General features: G+C 45.1%; 1 pseudogene; it reads left to right on the top strand.

Annotated features, from left to right (window-relative positions):
* Positions 1-4,443: 4,443 nt before the first annotated feature.
* Positions 4,444-14,179, top strand: LOC149363836 (nucleoside hydrolase-like; annotated as a pseudogene).
* The last annotated feature ends 1,719 nt before the right edge of the window (positions 14,180-15,898 follow it).

Below are 15,898 nucleotides of genomic sequence, written 5' to 3'. Positions count from 1 at the left end.
GCCGAGCTGCAATACCAGCGAGCTCGTTACGGCACCCGTGGCCCCAGGCCACCCGGCTCCCAGAGTCGAAAAAGAGACAGCGAGGAAATATATACAGAAAAACTCGGACCACCCACGCGGCTTCCGTACTCACTCGCTTCGGGCTCGGCAACTCCGCGGGCGCTAGGCCTCGCGCTCCCTCGATGCGGACCAAGTGGTTCTTGAAGAAACTCCAGGAAGAAAACTTCACAAAAAAAACATGCTGAGCATGTCGAAAAGTTCAAACATGCTGCAGCGCAATACACCTCGCACTCAAGAAAGCATGCCGCAGGTCCTAGCGATCAACATTCACTCTAGGCCTAGCACTTGTCAAGTCCGGACAAAGAGCGTTCCTCGAACCGAACAGACTGTCGTCCAATGTTCCAAGAGCAGGCCCCACGTTGGGCTGCCAAATGTGGGGTTTAAAACTGGGGGAGATAAACACGTATTCCCCGTTGAAGCGCGGCTGACACAGTTCAAAACCGCGCGGACCCCACCCCGTGGTCGCGTACGCTACTGAGCGCACGCCGACCACGGCGGGCATTGCTCTGCGGGAACAAAGGAACGACACACTGGCTGACACAAACAAGGCATTTATTGCTATAACAACAATAACGCCAGCTAGCAACAAAATACACTGAGGAATCTAGGATGTCCGACTCACCAGCACGGCTACGAGCGAACGTCCGCCCACGGTAGGGCAAAGGGAACTCCGAGGTCGAGCGGGACGGGCTCGGCGGGAGTAAGTTCCGACCGAGAGGCGCCCGTCGACGAAGAGCGAAGCTGCGAGCGAAACGTCTGCTCGCTTCCCGATCCCAGAGAGAAGAGACCTAGCTAGCCTTCCCCCGCGCGCGAGCGGCCAAACACGCCATCCGTGGCGCTGCTGTCGCTGCGACGCGAGCGCCCTCCCCTGTTAGCTAGAGTAACCAAACTAAAGGGAGTGCTTTTCGGGGGCAGCTAACAACAGTGGGGTGCGTTGAGGGAAAGCGAACGCAGGGGACGAAGGCGTCCCCACAGGCAGAAACCATATTTGGATCATAATTGAAAAAATAAGGTTTCCTCTTTATCCCTTGTTCTCCCTCACTCTCATCGCCAAGCATGTGAAACTTGGGAGTTATTCGGTTGCTGAGAGCTGATTTAAGACAAAGCAGCCAACTTAGAGGGCTGCTCAGAGCCCCCATATTGTTAGACATTTTTTGACAAGTTAACTACGTGGGAGCAGAGGACTCTCTGGCTCCCCATGGCTGTCCATCTGCACGCCTCACGCCTTATATAGAAACACGGATAAACACAGATACCCGCTGCAATGCGCGCGGGGTCTCACGAAGATTTACAAAAAACACAAGCCACATACGGTTGATGTCCTGTCACAGGACACCACACATGCATTCCTTGTGCTCGTGTACATACAAACTCGGAGTGTCTTCAGTATTACCACGGAGAGCTCGCTCTTAATGCCTCAAAAATCCTCACTTATTATATATACTAAATAGGATTGCAAGTTGGGCTAGGTGGATGGTGTTAATTTCGGAAGTAAAAAGAAAAAATTCAAGGAGCACTTTGGCTCTCTAAAGTGCTGCAAGGCGAAAGCCTTTCCTAGCGCACTGTCTGGCATTGACTGCGAGACTGTTTGTGCTGTACTAGTGCTTTATTTGACTACACACTTTGACTACACATTACAACTGCACACTTTGACCGCCGACTTTGGCTGCTTCTTTAGCATGACTCTCTCTCTGCTTCGATGAGTTCGGTTGTATCCATGGCTGTGTTCGCAGTAATGAGGTATGTAGTGTGGTCACCCACGGACGCCTTACGCCCCCTGTCGGAGTGGACTACAACTATTTTATTAGCTGTCGTCTGCTCCAAAAGGGGCGTCAGGCACCTAGTGGGTGACCTTTACTGCGAATCCACGCACTCTTACGTCATAACCATTTCGACTAAACGAAAAGCGTGACACCACCGCTGACAATCTTCTGCTGACAACCTCCTGTCGACAACAATGAGGCATTAAAGGCTTTCGCCTTAAAACGCAGCGCCAACAAGGACGCAGGACGAAGAAATAGTAGTACACAACACAGGCGCCTGCGTTGTGTGTACTTCTGTGTTTTTGCCTTCAAAATGTCATAGTAAGTACTGACAGCTGCCGACTTCGTGACTACGTGGGCGACAGTGGAAACTCTCCAGTTGGCTGAACAAAAATTCCAGAGAAAAAAGACCTAGTAAAGGTCACTTTCACCGAATAAGTGCAAGACAACAATGGGGCCGCTGATGAGGATCCCCTTTTGCCCTTTTCATACCCGACAATTCTGGACACAAGCATTTTTGAGCGACAAACAGTTTATGAACGCACTTTTTTCTTATATAATGTAAGGTTTCAGTATAACAGTCATTGCATCCGCCGACCACCAGATAGTAGTCTAGGATTTTTTGTGCTATTAGCGTTTTTACCATCGTCAAAAGCGTTCCCCATCAGTTCTCTATGGCGATCGATAGAAACACGTTAAAAGAAATATTTTGTTACACAGCAGAAGAATTGAACACTACCTTCAATACTTCCATAACAATATTGGTACGGGGAAATACTATTGACGTTTATTTACGAAGCGTTAGGGGTTTAGAATGAATACTTCCTAGCAGGGAGCCCCAACGCGAACAGGGAGACCCATCAACCAGTTCTACTTCGTTCGTCCCTTTCACGCGGGTGGCCTCTTCGTCTTCCACTTCCTTTTTTTCGTAACAATATCTTATAATTTCTGAATATTAAAAATTTTTCTTCGAGAATGTTGGACACGTATTTTTACTCTCAGAAAATATAAAAAATGCCATAATAGAAAGAGAGAGGGGGCCCGTACCAAAAACACTTTTCCCGGCTTAAAGCCAATTCAAGACAAATGAAAAGGAGCTAAACGCATACACACAAGCGCACAAACATAGTTTGAAGAGAAACGCAGGCAAGTAAAAAATTAAAAAAAAAAACAAGAGAAAAACCAAGTCCATGCCGCAAAGGCATACAGTTGTAGGCAAGGTTAGGAGGGGAAAGAAAAGATCCCTGAGGTAGCAGCTGAACGTGGAAAAAAGAAGAGAACAGTATCTGAAAAACTAGAGAACAGCGGCAATATAACAAAACAGAACGAGTAGGAAAAAAAATTCATAAAGAGCGTTTGTGCGCAGAAACTGTGAGGCAACTAAAAGAGTTCAAGAGAACAATTAAGAAGCCGTCAAAGATACAAGAGACGAAGAGGTGAAAAGCGCAAAGAAGATAAATATGGCAGACAACCCGTAAACAAAACACGATTGGAAACGGCACAGGAAGGGGAGGAGATGCTACAAGTATATTACATGGAATAGACAGGAGAAGAAAAAAACAAAACAGAAAAATAGGGAAATTAGGCCTAGTAGGTTGTTCATGGTGTTTCAACGTGTTTAAATTTTCACAGAACGAGATGAAGGGACTCTGTGTCTGTGTTGTTGCGTCTTCATCTCGTTCTGTGAAAAGTTAAGCGCGTTGAATCATCAGAGCGGCAAAGTAGGGAGAGGCGAAAATACAAAGAAACAAAAATAACAACCCAAAAAGAAAATTAAACGAAGAAAGAAAACGAAGAGACAGATGCGTCCTATCCATGTGTTGGATAGCTTCGCAAGGGAGACAAGACATGACCTACGAGCTTAGCGAGAATTTGCTTGACGCTACTGCGGACGAATTTTTTTGCGTAGCTTTGTAGATTACTGCGCATTCCGATTTCACAAAATTTCCGATTTTGAGAAGAACCTGCTGACCACCGTGGCTATTGTAAAATCGATTTTCACCCTTATATGTTGCCTGATATTATATCAAGAAAACCCGCCTAAATACTTTGCACTAGTGCCCCTTTAAAGTAGTTTTCTCTGCTGTATGTCTCGCTCGCATCGCTTCTTAGGCATCGCCACCCGACTGAAGTTTAACGTTCTCCCATATGCAATCCAAATGTTTGTAGCAAATTTTATTGAACTGCGTTCTTCGAAGAGAACGCAATTCTATGATAGGCCCTCGGGTTGATGACTCAACGTGTATAAAGATTTGAAGTCAATTTAGTTCCAGCCACCGTCATGCATAATAATGTGCCCTTTTCTTTAGTAATGAGGCCTTCTTTTAAGTCATACAATAAAAAAAAAACTGCAGGCTAATGGAAAAGCTTTCAAATAAAGTTGACGTTAATTTCGCTCGCGCAAGGGCAACAACAGCCATGAAAAGCAATAGGAGAGGCGGTGCTCTGTAAAGTTAGATGCGTAAATAAAGTAATGGCCCATCATTTTGAAGCCGAGTTTGTTGACACCTAATAAAAGAAGGCTCCGGCGTCAGTTTTCACAAGATAATCAATAGCGCACAGGAGAGGTGAAGACAGATATAATTCCCGGAACAACAGTGGTAAGAACACCCTTGAGAGGATGGGAGGTGATCAAAGCGTTAATCCCGATCGTCTCAACATTACAGGGTGGGCCATACGCGCTAGCTAATCCAGCTAACAACAGAACGAATCTCGCAGTTTATGCACAACAGGAGAAGTGCTCTAAGTGCGTCAGTTCTCGACAAACAGCGTTGATGTGACTCAAGAAGCACAAGAACAAATAGTGCAATTCAATCACTATGCCTAGAGCTAGAAACGCATTGTGATGACGACTGCTCAGCGGTGAACGATCCGAACAAAGCGGTGGAAAAACAAATGATTTAGCAAAATGACAGCACAAGAGAAGGTAGAATTATGTTCGTTTCAACAAACAGCCTCTTCTATACCGAGCTATCAGACAACGCATATGAGCGATGACAAATTCTCGGATAAGCTCTCATTATACTAATAACATCGGGGAAACAACGTCTGTGCAGAGGCGGAGTAAACAGAAGCGAGAAGAAAAATGGGGTGCCGCTTAAGTAGCTTCACCTTCTGACAGCCACATATCACACAGTCCTGATGTCTCTGGCACCTGGGACTAATGAGCATCTTGGCTTTAGGTTCCGGGAGTTTATTTAATTTGATTCTTCGAACAACTTCGATTCGAGACCACACATTCCGAGTTCTCAGAGAACTGCGGATTCCCCAGGGATCAGCAGATGGACTGAATGACTCCTCCTTTGTCATGCGATGCCTAGTTTTCGCGTGTTTATTCGGCAGTGTTCTGTCCACCCGGAGCCCCAGGTTACCGACAGCGCCGCCACTGAAGCTGCTGCTGGACGTCGACACGGGCGTGGACGATGCACTGGCCATCACCATGGCCGCCACTTCGGCTGACGTTTGCTTGGAGGCCATCACCGTTGTGGCGGGAAACACGAATTTGTCGACCGCGTACGACAACACACTCAGGGTGCTTCGAGTGATCAACCGAACGGACGTAAGTTGCCCGCAGTGATGTATTTCGCGTTTGGGCCGTATCCTCAACGCTCGTGGTGTAGTCTTAAAGAAAAGCTGAAGAAAAGCTGAAAATGAAAAGCTCATACTAATAATTTCAAACACAGTTTTTTTTTCATACTATTGAACATTGGAACTTAATTCCTGGCATAACGCGGTCTCTTCCATTAAACTCATTTTTAACAGCTATCGGTGCCCCATGATGTTTTCTTTGTGTTGTGTTCATTGTACATTGCTTCAATTTATTAGTTACTGCCTACACATTGTTCGCGCTATGTATTCAACCATGTTAGATGTAATCTTTTTGTGTGTGTATTGTAAATTGACATTTTTTTTCTTTTCTAAATTGTTAACCTCACTCCTGCAATAGCCCTAATAGGGGCTGCAGTATGTAAAAATAAAATAAATAAATAAAATCATTTGTTGAGGATTCGAGATGATTCAAGGACTTGGATGTATGAAGGGTTCTAGGGGAAGTACGCCAAGTAGTATTGCGCTAGTATTTAAAACGGTGACCTTATCGCCGATTAAAAGGGTGAAGATGTTCAACCTTCTGCTCACTGCGTCGTGGAAGTGCGGATGGATGGACGGATGGACGGATGGATGGACGGATGGAAAAAACTTTATTGCTGATAAATTTCAAGTGTTCTTGACCCTTACGGGTCACTGGGCGCCGTGGTCGATCCTTGGTCAAGCCGCAGGAGAAATCGTTGCGCTTCCTCGTCCTCGCTGGCCAGCTATTGCTCCCACTGCATCACACTCGGGTGGTTGAAATTCGTGATGACGTGAATATTGCCAGAAAATCTCAGGTTCCCGCTGCCTTCGTCCACATGACGCCGTGCGTCGTCCGACGCCGCCGAACAACGCTTCATGGGGTATACCTTCGGTGGCGTTGGTTTCCTTCCTTCAAGCAATCGTTTCTTTGTTGGAAATGTAGCGCCGCCGTACATTACGTCACCATTGCGTCCCCTGCCCGCAGCTCCGCACTGCGGAGAAGCCTGAACGCCTAGGCGGCTTTATTCTGCGGTTACGCCACCATTTGAAACGTTAGACACAAAAGCCTTGGCATTCTTTAGCTGCAAGATTCATGCATTCTATCTTTCTAAGCCGGTCGAATTCCAAGACCTTTTTTGTTGCCCTTTAGAAAAAATAGTTTACTGAGAATTCTCTGCTTGCAATCATTTCGTTTTGTTGTATAACACGATAACGTTAAGGAGCTTGTGTCACAGAAAATCCGGCGTCGCCGTCATTGACCAAGAGCGGAAAATTCGCGAGAAATCCTTCTGTAGCGTTGTAAAAAAAAAAAAAAAAATTGGCCTGATTTTTTAGGTTTCGTTTCAAAAATTCTCTATAGCTTCAAGGCAGATCGCACAGTATGTTCGGTGCTTGCTTTTGCGCCTTATTTTCATACTATTCCCATGTGCAGCTTATCGCCAGCAATTACATGCTATTTATTTTTAAATTTCTTTGCTTTCTTTTTGGTTATCCTTCTCGTTTTTTTTTCTTTTTGTTTCGGTTATATTCACGCAATGAACGAGTGGATAACAAGTAACTTGAAGGGACCTTGAGGACAGCTCGATTTAATTATTACTGTTAGTAAAAATAATATACCGGTGAGTACCGGTAGCTGTATCTTACCGGTGCACACCTATGGGGAAGAAACGTGGAGGTTAACAAAGAGGGTTCAGCTTAAGTTAAGGACAACGCAGCGAACTAGGGAAAGAAAAATGATAGGTGTAACGTTAAGAGATCGGAAGCGGGTGGAGTGGGTGAGAGAACAAACGCGGATTAATGACATTCTAGTTGAAATCAAGAGGAAGAAGTGGGCTTGTGCAGGGAATGTAATGCGAAGGCAAGATAATCGCTGGTCCTTAAGGGTAACGGAGTGGATTCCAAGAGAAGGCAAGCATGGCAGGGGGCGGCAGAAAGTTAGGTGGGTGGATGAGATCAAGAAGTCTGCGAAGATACGGTGGCCGCAGGTGTCAAATGCCAGGGTTAATTGGAGAGACGTGGGAGAGGCCTTTGCAATGCAGTTTGCTCAGTAAGGATGACTATGATGGTTATAATGATAATGACGTTAGTAAAAAATGGTTTTATGGATTCTTCTGGCAATGTTGAGGATTGTCCGGCAGTAAAAGATGCATTTATCCACACGGATATTCGATTACAGAATCTTCACGCCAGTCGATTTAAACTCGTGATGACCTTATCGAAAAGGGCAAGCTGCCCTCGTTTTGTAGGGAATGGGGGTGTTGCATAGACTCCGGGATCAGCGATCGCCAAGCATTTTACTTGCGATGTCAGCCGGTGACGGCGACAAGCTTATTCGTTTCTTGGTCTTTTTCAGTTTAGTTTCCAGTAGTAGTAACTGGTTTAATAACATATAATAAATGGAAGGAAAATATTTTTGCTAGCCCCGGCATCTCCTACCGCTGCGGGAAGCACCTGAGCTGGGGCAGCGGAAATAAAGCATAGCAGGATGTGTGTAGAAATCTAATGAAAGGGGTGAGGGTACAGTTAGAAAGGACAGGGGGAGAGGTACACTGTACAATAGATCTATTAACATATTAACATATTAACATATTAACATATTAACATATTAACACATTAACATATTAACATATTAACATATTAACATATTAACATATTAACATATTAACATATTAACATGTTAACATCAGTACAGGTCGCATGCGCGTGAGGATCTAGTTAAGCAGAGTACAAACACACGCGCACGACACAGTGCACAGTACAGCTGGAGTGGGGCGTCCATTTCAGCTTACAGAAACTATAGGCTGTAATTTGTGATATGTACGGTGTGTTAAAATAAGGTCATGGTGTTTCTGGGTGGCCACCCACTTTGTATACATTTGTTTTGCCCTCAGTCATGAGTGTGTTTCCAATGTTTTGTTTGTTTGCACTGTTGAATAAACTTCCCTTTTATTCAGAGCCCGGATGACTGGAATTCAGTGCCCGGATGATGGCTCTCGGCCTCGGCGTGACGTCACCACACTGCCGACAACGGGGGCTAAAAGCATTTCATGCTTAAAAGCTCTGTTTTCGCTGAGATGGCTCTCATTGTGGTTTGAACGCGGTATACCTCATCGATGAAGGCCAACTTCTATTGCTTCTTAGGACCCCTTTAAGCGCGAGGCTGCGTCAAGCATCCAAAGAGGTGTTTTACTCATTGGCTAAAGATCCATTCCAATTTTTTCTTCGCTTTACGATTTCCAGATCCCTGTATACAAAGGGGCCGATCGCCCCATCGACGGCCGATGGGATTACGATGAGGTGTATTTTGGCCTCGACAACTTCGGCAACGCGAGCAGCCTTTACCCGAAGGGCCCGAACACTGCTCCGGATCCTGGCACGTACGGTTACCTGAAGATGATAGAGCTCATCAAGAAGAGCCCAAAAGAACTGACGTTAGTGCTTCTGGGGCCGCTGACTAACCTGGCGATAGCACTACTCGTGGAACCCCACCTGACTCAGAACGTCAGCGCCATCTACATTCTCGGTGGAAACATTTACGGTACGTTACTGCTGAGACACTCTAAGGCATTGCGATGATAGGCTCGCTTGTCATAGGCTTCAGCGAGGAGGTGTAGTGATATAATGGCCCTCAGATAAACGATAAGCTCTTTAGCCTGAAATCTGGTTGTTTACGCAGACGCTTTGTTCTCCCGGGGCTTAGTTGCTTAGCTTGTTTTTTTACCTTTCTTGCACCTTCAGTAATTTTCCTTTCACAGCGTCCCCTTGTTTCTGTTCAAAAGTGGGTTCCAGGCTCTAAGCACGAAAAAAGTAATATGGGAGTAACCTGTCCTCTATCGCACTCCCTTTACGGGGCAGGGTATTCTACTCCAACCGTGGGGTAAATTTTCATCACTAAAACACGGAACACTTACGGTTGGCAGCGGAAAGAAATTCCCTCTTCAAAAAATGCGAGGTTATAGCGGTTGCGGAGATTTGAACCGAGGTTTCAGCTCTTATATTTGTTAACCTCAAGACATTCTGTGCTGCGTTTAAAAGCATCCTCGAATTGCTGACTGCACCAATTTACTGTGCTTTGCATGTGGGAATATACCTCCGTTGCCAACAGTAAGAATTCCGCACATTTAGTGAGCCAAATCTGCTCCGGAACGTGGGCAGCGTACCTTGCACCTAAATGGGAGGGCGGTACAGGACAGCTTACTAACTTTTTACTCCTATATAGGCGTACTCGCGTTATAGTGGACGGCACAAGTCGTATTTTGCATGTCAGGCCCGTGTACTGTGCGATGTCAGTGCACGTTAAAGAATCCCCAGGTGGTCGAAATTTCCGGAGCCCTCCACTACGGCGTCCCTCATAGCCTGAGTCGGTTTGGGACGTTAAACCCCAATAAACCAAACCAAACCAAACTTTCTTGTTAATATAATGGCATCTATTAAATTAGAAAAAATAAGGCTTACTGTCTGTGATATTACCGACGGTAAGCTGTGCGTGGTTGAAGGAAGGAGGGTGAGTGTATAAAGCGGATATACAGATCATCTATGGCCGGAAACACAATACATTTCAAAGGCGCCTTCGGCCTCATCGCAGCCTCTGGTAACGGTACGTTAACTATAGCACTTGAACTGCCGCAAAGAGAAAAGGAGAAGTTGTGTGTATGGGAGGTTTGCTGTCGTCACAGCTACCTGCAGAAACCATACACTCAATACATCTGTATAAAGTTGCCGTTGATTTATTGCTGTGACGTTATTCTCACACCGTATTGTAGCCTACCTTTGCGAAACTCAGAAACAAAACGTCTTGCAGTGCGTAAAGCACTAACCTCGATGAACTTGTGGAGAAGCACCAGCAGAACAGCTTTGTGTAATTTATTTCTTGAAGCACGGCTATCTTCTATCTCTTGCAAGTTATCAAATCACACTGCGCAATTCCAAACAGTAACGGCGTCCCAACATGGCTGCGGCTTTGCGCTCAAAGATGCTTTGTTTCAGTGTTCCGTTTGTGCCAGACTTTCTATACAGTGCTGCAGCATGAAGTACGTGGCAGTGCATCTATGTATTCATCATGCCTTGCGAAAACTTCTTGATACTGCGTACTTTGGGAGATAGCAATATAAAGCGCGTTATATTTTGGATGCGGCATGCATGCACTTGTGAAAGGAGCAAGTTACCTGTAACGGCGTACCTTTCCACGATGTCGGCTTCGGTATTTACTGTCCTGACGAAATAAAAAAAAAAGACCTTCAAGGGCAACCTCCAATAGTCTGGTTTGTACAGATGGCTAGCATCCACGTTGTAATGACCGCGTGTTGAAAATAAGGAGTGTGGCTAAAAGGTATATGCGTGCGTCTCATCCGCTTATCGTTACTTGTTCTGACCTAAACTGAAGAAGTTAGGCCTCATGCTCCAGCGAAGTATCGCGCAAGCCATCTATGGTTTGTCTTTGCCTTTGTATACTTTGTCTGCGCTCTGTGAATTGTGTTTAAGAGCCAATAGTGGACAATGCTTCACAGATGCACTGTTCAGTGCTGGTGAAGAGTGCATACACGTGTTTATCTTTTCCTCGGCCTCAATGCTATTATCTCTTCCGCAGGTAGGGGCAACGTCCTACCCGGCTCCGAGTTCAACTTCCTCACCGACCCCGAGGTGGTGGTGAGGCGGCTCTGGTGGTGCTCCAAAGGGCTGAATGCCCCGTGCACATCGTTCCTTGGGAGACGGTGCTCGAATCAACAGTGCCATGGGTGCGTTAATTGCATCGTTTGCACTCTTCTATAAGTCCGCTTAATTGTAACGAGTTGAGTGTGCACGTAACGTAACGCAACGTAGCTCTTTCGTAACGTAATAAAATCCAGCGGTCCTATTAGACGGAAACTCCGAGGTCGGGGTACTTCAGAGGTTAGCTGAATGTCGCCCTCCTTGTGCAATGAAATACAGCAGTCTGATAAGATAATGAATCGGAGGTCAAGTGACTTTTAGAGGTTAGTCGACTGTCGCACGACTTGCGGCGTTCTGATGAACTCTTTAACGCTGCTCAAAAGATGAACTTAGTATGGAAATAAAATTTGTAAAGGGCCTCTGATAGCTAACTGTCCAGCTATGAGGCGGAACCACCGTATGTAAAGCTGCTCGAAGTGGTCACTGGGGATTGCGGGGTTCCGAAGACACGAATTGTATGGTCCGTGAGCTCTAATTGAAGACTCATAATTTGTTTTTTTCGGCACAGTCGCCACAAAACACAGCTGTCTCGTAGCATAATCAGATTTCCGATTAGATGACTTCAAGAGAAGAGCATTTTTTGGCACGCCAAACAATAAATCCCGTGACTTGCCTTCGCAAATAACTAGTCCAGTAAAGATGAAGATGTGTAATAATAAGTGCAAGTGCTCGATTGCCGCGTATCCACAGCAGCATGACCGTCTCTAGAAGCTGTCGGGATCATTGAGAAAGAGAACTGATTTTGGGAGATGTAGTGAGTGTAAAAAAAAAAAAAATTTCTTATCAGCAAACCACAACGCGCTCTAGCAAATACGTCATGTACCCGCATTACGCACCTTAGAAACTATTCTTCCGTCCGCACTCCCCCACTACTCCCGTCCACCGAAATATCGTAACACTTACTTTTTGCCTTGGTCAAACGTTAACTGAGTGTTATGTCCTTTTGTTCTAACGTCGATGAAGCGTTCCGTATAGTCTTTCCCTAACCATAAGTTAATAGTTAAACAACATACATACCACTTTCACTGAAATGGTAGCTACAGTAACCCCGCAAGGCTAAGCCCGCCAGTTGCAAGAGCATACAGCTTTGATCAACGCTTCGCAAGGGATGAGTGCGACAGGCACAATAACACAGCACAACTTAGGCACGCAGCTAAAAAATTCATCTTATAAGTTATAACTGATCCCATGGCCTCAATCTTATACAGCCAGTTGTGAGGGTTGTCTATAAGTGATAGTGTTGAAAGCGTAATAAGCAAAGTGCTGTGATTAAATTTGGAGGCTATCAATGCAATCAACAGCAGGAACTATCTTAGATTTTTAATTGCAAAAACCTGTAGTTGCTGGTTAAAAAACATTAAAGAATGGGCAGAGGAAAAAAGGATCACTCACTGCTTAAAATATATTCATAATGCAGTTTCATAACTGCTGCCAGAATATTATACCAAAGTTCATCATTGGCATGTAGTTTTATAGTTATGATTTCGACATTAAAATAACATTAAAAACACTGAATTAGCATGATGCTTATTTTGAATGTCCAGCTGTCTATTATAATCCAGCATATAACGTTTCTTCTAAATTCTCGACATTACCGTAACCTTCCAGTGCAACCTGTAGCGAACCTGCAAAATGCACAATAATCTCATCACATTATCTTAGTCTTCTCTGTGACCTGGACATCACAGAGCCAGCCGGCAGCTTGTGAAACACCAATGTCCTCTGATATGAATGAATAATTCCGCCTGGTTTCGTAGAATGGTAGAATATATCGCTAAATACTCCAGACAGGCATAGAATCACCATGTGTACAAACATATAATACGGTACGAGATGATATTTATAAAGCTCATTCTAAAGAGTTAATTTTTGTCCTTCGAAGTATGTGCCGTTCTATATGTGAGAACCTGAAAGTAATTCCATTATTACTGTGGAGTACTTTATGATTGCTCGATCTTGATTAGATGCTAATAAGTAATTACTCCCTCATTATGAAAGTCATTCATTTTTCTAAGGCGTTTGGCCCTAATTTCTGACTGAAGTTTGTAACAAGCATGAATTATCATCAAAAAGTTAGCGTACGACGAACAATAAGAATCCTCATGTGTACAGTGGTAAACTATAATTGTTGCACTAAAAAGGAATGAACTGACAAGAGTACAATGAAGCTCGTTGCAGCTGTTTTGAACTGTAACAGTGAGTTCATTGTTTAAAATGCGTAGTATGTGGTATATCCGGGTTGGCAACCAGTTTATTTTTTGCTGCAGGGCAATTTGTATGGTTCGTATCATACAGAACTCTACTTAAACACGATTCAAGGTTTAAAATTGTATCAAACATACGTTACTATTATTACTGTTATCACAGTTGCCCCATTTACTATTAGTAGATCCTGTGCTGGTACTGTAGAACAGGGGCTGCACAAGCTTTCTGCGAAATTCTGGCGCAAGGATGTCTTTGTACAACAGAACAGCTAGCCATTATCCAATCCGTCCCAAGCAGCAAAAGTAATCGGCCCAATACTGGCAATGTATTGGCAAAGCCAGTCATACAAAGGACCTCAGTGAAACCATCCATTTCTAACATTGGGGCCGGTTGTTTGTGCTGCTTGGCGTACTAGTACAATTGTTACCTTTGCGTATTTAAAGATGTCAACGCATATGCACATGTTCTCTTCCCATCAGGGTGCCTACTACAACATAACGAACAGGACGAAACCAGGTCTACTCCAAAAATTTCTTCGTGACATCACCACGCATACAGTGGAGTGCTGCGTGGACAAGGACACCGGCTTCGACCTGGGAGACGGGCTCGCAGTGCTGGCCGCAATGGAGCCCGCAAGCATTACAAAGACTGTGAAGCACCGTGTTACCGTCGAACTCACGGGCACCCACACCCGTGGTCAGCTTGTGCACGGGTGGCTCGATGAAATGATACCCGAGGTGAAGCGAAACGTCACCATCATTACTCGGTTCAACGCCAGCCTCACCGAGGAATATTTTAAGCGTACTTTCGACCGGGATTCGCTTACATTTTAAGCTACTAGAAAGTGTTCCCTTATAAAAGTGGTCTATTGACTTCCTGTATACTCTATTGCCTTCCTAACATATTTCCTTTTGTCATTTCATTGTCTATAGACTGTCTATAAAAGAAAGTCTACTAAATGTGTATGGCCAAAATTCTATAGATTGTCTATAGACTGTCCGCCGCGTTTGTATTGCCTTTAGACTGTTCTATAGAATTTAACTATAGAAAATCTATAGACTTTATAGACGAAAGTATATGGACAGTCTACGGAAAGTCTAAAGACAATTTTGTAATGGTTGCGTTAACAAAGCAGGAAATATTTCAATACCATATAGAGGAACAACGAATTCTTCCACTGTCTAAAAGTAGGAGTGTTACCAGCGCACAACAAGGAACTTTACCGAGTACGTCTCATAAATTTTACCATGACTCTGAAGAAGTGGGCTTTGTGTCTGCCCTTGAAGACACGTTACCTGTCCTGTCGTCCTCTGATGATCCTCACCTTTGCACTTTCTTCGCTGCCATCAAATGGCACAAAATATCCATAAAGCTTAATCCTAAAAATCACTTTAATTCTAGGATTCAACTCCAGCATCTCCGAGAAAAACTTGAAGGATATTTCTGACAGCAGAAAAACCAACACAGACAATGACATGAATTCTATTTTATAAGGGAATTTTATGACTCCTGCAGCACTAAACAAGTCAAAGAATGTTTCTATGCTTATAACTAGTTAAGGCAACAAGTTCTTCTACAGTCAAAATGAAATGACTTTACTAATGTACAACAGGTTAACTGTATATACCAACCATGTCTGACGCGTTTGCAACGCAAACTCAAATAGATCGGAACTGGGCAACTACAATGTAAAAAAAAACAACTTGAGCGCTTTGTGTTTTGATCTTGCCGACCTCTGCAGTGATCTGCGCTTCTATGCGATTACAGAAAAAGCTAATGACTGAAGCTAATGATAATAACTAATGACTAAGCTACGAGAGGACAGGACCTGCTGACTAGACCGTGGAAAGCCGAATAGTGCACGTGGGGAAAGACGACGAAGATCTGGTGGGTGGATACGTGTCCGCTTCTAGCTCTTTGTTTTCGAGTTGTTTTGCCTGTAGTCTCGAGTCTTAAGTGAGTGGGACAGTGCCCTCCGTGAGAACGAATGCCGAAGACGCCCCTGCGGAGAGATTCCCGGCCAGGTGGGCAGACTCTCAAGTGAAAAAACTCAGCCGGAACCAGAAGGCGCAAGCTAGGCTTAGCTCGGCGCTACCGAGCGAGGCCGCGCTACGCGCCTGCATGGATTCTGCGTTGTCGACGACAGCTACGCGGGCGCCCGCTGTGTTACCACCTGACGCGGCCTCCACGTCTACGCTACCTTCAGCGCCTGCGGGTCTCCAACCTGCTCAGTCTCCCGATGCCACGACACTGGTCTGTGCCATGGACTGCTCCACCGCCTCCGTGCCTGTGGCACTCCCTCAAGAAACAGTGCCCGTCACACCTGTTCAGCACTCCCATCAAGGGTCGACACCAGCGTCTGAGCCCCTGCAGCCTCCACTGATGCCTCCCGTGAGTCGAGCCTCGCTTCCACCTGCTGCTCACTCTTTCCGCGTCACCATCAAGCCCACACTGCGCTTTGATATGACTGCAATCCCTGCACGGTATGTTCAAGCCACAATTGACCACGCTCTTGGCTCTTCGAATTACTGCGGATTCGTCGTTCATCGCCCATCTAACACCATCACGGTAAACTTGCCATCCTTGGAGGA

The sequence above is a fragment of the Amblyomma mixtum genome, chromosome 2 (genome assembly GCF_055824585.1).
Source record: "Amblyomma mixtum isolate Tamu chromosome 2, ASM5582458v1, whole genome shotgun sequence".
Classification (NCBI taxonomy): domain Eukaryota; kingdom Metazoa; phylum Arthropoda; class Arachnida; order Ixodida; family Ixodidae; genus Amblyomma; species Amblyomma mixtum.
The sequence above is the reverse complement of the archived record's forward strand: the minus strand, read 5'-3'. Positions and strand labels throughout refer to the sequence as shown.